Raw genomic sequence first — 6,000 nt, 5'->3', positions numbered from 1 at the left:
GAGCGCCGACTCGACCCTGGTGACAGAGACGGCCCTACGGGAGATGCTTACGGACCTGAAAAAAACCAATCCAGGCGGACATAGCCTCGCTCCGGGCAGATCTCACAGGTTGGTGGGCAGGTTGGGGGTAGTAGAAGCCTCCGCTGACACTCACTCCAAGAAGATCACGGCCCTCGAAAAAGAGGTCCAAGCCCTCAAAAAGCCTCAGGCCGCCACGGACATGCGCTTCACAGACCGAAGACGCAGCAAAAACCTCAAGTTAAAAGGAGTACCCGAAGACATACCAGAGGCGGAAATCCCGCACTTCATGCGAAGACTGATTGCATCCCTGCTCACGCCACGACAGACCAAAATCATAGCCTTCACAGGAATGTTCCGAATACCTAAGCCCTTCGCAGACCCTACTGATCATCTACGCGGACACCCCACACTATGTTCACACTCTCCAAGATGCGTCTTTCACCTCATGAATCCATGTCACACCATGGACCGAGACTGTATGTAGTTCAAATGTTTTATTTAATGGACTATACTAGTACTACTCCTTTAACCCACGTGTCACTCTACCACAGCAGAGAGAATGATAGTAGAGGGACATGACACTTACCGCACCACTCAGACCACAGGGCGACATTTGTTGTTTCTCCATTACCTCCCCCCCCCCCCCCCCTCTCAGTCTGCGCCGTGACCTCGCGGGGTCAGATAGATTCATTTTTAGCGTCGCGATTTTTTTTCTGGCTGATTTTTTTTTTTTTAATGTGCTCTGTTTTCGTTTTTTTCGACAGGTATTATGTTTTTTTGGTTTGCTCTTTTTTGGGGCTGAAGAAAGAAGGTTTTAGAAAAAAGCAGACTTCTAATGGTAGGTCTGATTTATTTCCTCCCAGGTATTTAGTTTAATTGTCTCCCCCCTCATTAGTTTTAGGGTGAGGGGGGTAAGTAGGGATTGATTTAATTTTATTTAGGTGGGGGGGTGGGGGGGCTAGGGGCTTTAATTAGATAATGGTTTTCTGGTAGTTGGGAATTTTATCATTGACAGAGAAGAGGCATTGGGATAACTTTTTTATACACCTGGTGTTCTTTATCTAAAACACTTGAGCTGCCTGGAAGCATCGAGTTACATAAGCACAAATATGGCAAGAAACCCAGTACAGCTTATATAAGGATTACATTCCCACATGGTTCAAGCAATGTATTCCAAACTGACCCAGTTAAAGGATCACCGCTACTGAACAAAAAAAAAATTAACATCAAACTCTGTTTAGGCTTTATTTCGAAATCATTTTTACATCAACAGATCTGATTTCATTAATTTGTAAATAATATTTTTTTTCTTTACTGCATGCTAATCTCATTGTGGTCTACACAAAGAATGGGTTGTAGTGAACTGAATTGAATAATATATTTGCATACTATAATAACAGAATTGGAAAAAAAAAATCCCATCTTGGCTATTTTAGTCTACATTTTTCAAATTTGTTTTTCATTTCACTGCACACAACACACAACACACATTCTCCTACACACAACACATACACTCTCATACAAACAACGTTCACAGCCTCCACACACAACACACAAAGCTTGCCCACACACAACACACAAAGCTTGCCTACCTCATAACACTCAAAACATCCAGCCTACAACACACGTAGCCTCTCATAGCCAACACAATAAGTAGAACAAGGGGGCAGAGCTAAGCACTGAATGAGAACAGACGTGTATGCACATTGCTCTGGGCCAGAACTGCACTAAACCCCGATCGCCCATCGGAATTTCATCCAAAAAAGCACAAAACATAGCCCTGACCACCATGGGGCGAAAGCTTAAGAAACAGAAACCTGACAAACCCAGGCAGGGAATGAACATCGGGGAAATGCTTCGCCAAGCGCGTGGAGCGCAAAGGCCCAAAATGGCGGCCGACTTCAGCGATTATTTAGATTTGTCAGACAACTTCCCGCTCAGTCTGAGCAACACTACAGCACCGGCCCCGGCAAACCCACAGACAGTCCTTCGGAGCGCCGACTCGACCCTGGTGACAGAGACGGCCCTACGGGAGATGCTTACGGACCTGAAAAAAACCAATCCAGGCGGACATAGCCTCGCTCCGGGCAGATCTCACAGGTTGGTGGGCAGGTTGGGGGTAGTAGAAGCCTCCGCTGACACTCACTCCAAGAAGATCACGGCCCTCGAAAAAGAGGTCCAAGCCCTCAAAAAGCCTCAGGCCGCCACGGACATGCGCTTCACAGACCGAAGACGCAGCAAAAACCTCAAGTTAAAAGGAGTACCCGAAGACATACCAGAGGCGGAAATCCCGCACTTCATGCGAAGACTGATTGCATCCCTGCTCACGCCACGACAGACCAAAATCATAGCCTTCACAGGAATGTTCCGAATACCTAAGCCCTTCGCAGACCCTACTGATCATCTACGCGGACACCCCACACTATGTTCACACTCTCCAAGATGCGTCTTTCACCTCATGAATCCATGTCACACCATGGACCGAGACTGTATGTAGTTCAAATGTTTTATTTAATGGACTATACTAGTACTACTCCTTTAACCCACGTGTCACTCTACCACAGCAGAGAGAATGATAGTAGAGGGACATGACACTTACCGCACCACTCAGACCACAGGGCGACATTTGTTGTTTCTCCATTACCTCCCCCCCCCCGCCGTGCTCAGGGTTACAGAGCGCTTCACATAACATGCATAGACAGACACTTCCTCAAGACACCTCCAACACCTTACATACTCGACCTACCCATCTTGAGTTAAAATGCTAAAAATATATCTGCTAGTTACATCCACTGTTTATTCTTACATAACTTTAAAAAAATGGGCAAGATATATGTATTACCTATGCGAATTGTATGATTGTATGCGGTTACCTAAGCAACTGTGTGACCCTTATGCCCGCAAAAATAAAGAATAAAAAAAAAAAAGCAGAACAACAGGCATCAAACACATTAAAGGAACACTATAGTCACCTAAATTACTTTAGCTAAATAAAGCAGTTTTAGTGTATAGATCAGTGATGGCGAACCTATGGCACGCGTGCCACAGGTGGCACGCCGGGCCCTCTTTGTGGGCACGCGGCCACAGGTCCGCCATCACTGCAGAGTAGGCACCTGCCTGCCCGAAACGGCAGGCGCCTACTCTGCTTCCGGTTCCGGAGGCAGGGGGAGGGATCTGTGATGCTGATCCCCTGTCCTCCCGCGCGATGCTGTGTGGAGCGTTGCCGAGCGTTACCATGGCAACGCTCCACACAGCATCGCGCGGGAGGACAGGGGATCAGCATCACAGATCCCTCCCCTGCCTCCCGAACCGGAAGCACTGCCTGCCACCACCGGACCACCAGGGATGGCTGCCCCCCCCCCCCCTTCCCACTTCATTAAAGGTAAGAAGGAGGGAGGGGGGGATACTGACACACAGCACCCCTACCCCCCCAGAAGTACCCTTACACCCCCAGCACCACCCCTAGCCCCCACAGCACCCCCCCAGAAGTACCCTTACCCCCCACAGCACCACCCCACCCCCCAGAAGTACCCTTACCCCCCAGCACCACCCCTATCTCCCCAGCACCACCCCTAGCCCCCACAGCACCCCCCAGAAGTACCCTTAGCCCTCACAGCACCACCCCGCCGCCCCAGAAGTACCCTTACCCCCCAGCACCACCCCTACCCCCCAGCACCACCCCTACCCCCCCAGCAGTACCCCTACCCCCCCAGCAGTACCCCTACCCCCCAGCAGTACCGCTACCATCCCAGCAGTACCCCTACCATCCCAGCAGTACCCCCCTACCCCCCAGCAGTACCCCTACCCCCCCTCAGCAGTACCCCTACCACCATCAGCAGTACCCCTACCACCATCAGCAGCACCCTACCCCCCCAGAAGTACCCTTACCCCCACAGCACCACCCCTATCTCCCCAGCACCACCCCTACCCCCCACAGCACCCCCCCAGCAGCACCCTACCCCCCAGAAGTACCCTTACCCCCCACAGCACCACCCCTATCTCCCCAGCACCACCCCTACCCCCCACAGCACCACTCCACCCCCCCCCAGCAGCACCCTACCCCCCCAGAAGTACCCTTACCCCCCCCACAGCACCACCCCTATCTCCGCAGCACCCTACCCCCCCAGAAGTACCCCTACCACCCCAGCAGCACCCCTACCCCCACACACTGTACCCCTACCCACACACAGTACCCCTATACCCCCCACGCAGTACCCCTACCCCTCAGCAGTACTCCTACCCCTCAGCAGTACCCCTATCCCCCCACGCAGTACCCCTATCCCCCACGCAGTACCCCTATCCCCCATGCAGTACCCCTATCCCCCACGCAGTACCCCTATCCCCCACGCAGTACCCCTATCCCCCACGCAGTACCCCTATCCCCCACGCAGTACCCCTATCCCCCACGCAGTACCCCTATCCCCCCACACAGTACCCCTACCCCTCAGCAGTACCCCTACTTCCCAGCAGTACCCCTACCCCCCCACAGCACCCCTACCCCCCACACACAGTATCCCTACCCCCCACAGCAGTACCCATACCCCGCCAGCAGTATCCCTACCCCCCACACAGTACCCCTACCCCCCAGCAGTACCCCTACCCCCCACACAGCACAGCACCCCTCTTACACACACATACAGCACCCCTACCCCACGCACAGCACCCCTCTCACACACACACACAGCACCCCCCTCACACACAGCTCCCCCCTCACACACACACACAGCACCCCCTCACACACACACACAGCACCCCCCCAAACACACACACAGCACCCCCCCAAACACACACACAGCACCCCCCCAAACACACACACAGCACCCCCCAAACACACACACAGCAACCCCCCCACACACACACAGCAACCCCCCCCCACACACACAGCACCCCCCCCCACACACACAGCACCCCCCCCCCCCCACAGCACCCCCACACACTTACACAGCACCCCCCACACACTTACACAGCACCCCCCACACACTTACACAGCACCCCCCACACACACTTACACAGCACCCCCCACACACACTTACACAGCACCCCCCACACACACTTACACAGCACCCCCACACACTTACACAGCACCCCCCACACACTTACACAGCACCCCTCATACACTTACACAGCACCCCTCATACACTTACACAGCACCCCTCATACACTTACACAGCACCCCTCATACACACACACAGCACCCCTCATACACACACACAGCACCCCACATACAACACACACACACACACCCACACACGCACAGCACCCCTCATACACACACACAGCACCCCTCACATACAACACACACACACACCCCCACACACGCACCCCCCCCCCCCCCCCACACACACACACACGCACCCCCCCTCCACACACACGCAATTGCCGTGTTGGCACTTTAAGGAAAAAAAAGTTGGCATGTATTGCGGTTTGGGCACTCGGGCTCAAAAAGGTTCGCCATCACTGGTATAGATCATTCCCCTGCAAGTTCACTGCTCAATTCACTGTCATTTAGGAGTTCAATCACTTTGTTTTTGTTTATGCAGCCCAAGCCACACCTCCCCTGGCTATGATTGACAGAGCCTGCATGAAAAAAAAAAACTGGTTTCACTTTCAAACAGATGTAATTTACCTTAAATAATTGGATCTCAATCTTTAAATGTAACTTTAATCACATACAGGAGGCTCTTGCGAAGTCTAGCAAGCTATTAACATAGCAGGGGATACGAAAATCTGAATTAAACAGAACTTGCAATAAAGAAAGCCTAAATAGGGCTCTCTTTACAGGAAGTGTTTATGGAAGGCTGTGCAAGTCACATGCAGGGAGGTGTGACTAGGGTTCATAAACAAAGGGATTTAACTCCTAAATGGCAGAGGATTGAGCAGTGAGGCTGCAGGGGCATGTTCTATACACCAAAACTGCTTCATTAAGCTAAAGTTGTTCAGATGACTATAGTGTCCCTTTAAATACACCGGCAGACCCCT

Source organism: Pelobates fuscus, chromosome 11 (assembly GCF_036172605.1).
Source record: "Pelobates fuscus isolate aPelFus1 chromosome 11, aPelFus1.pri, whole genome shotgun sequence".
Classification (NCBI taxonomy): domain Eukaryota; kingdom Metazoa; phylum Chordata; class Amphibia; order Anura; family Pelobatidae; genus Pelobates; species Pelobates fuscus.
Note: the sequence above shows the minus strand (reverse complement) of the source record.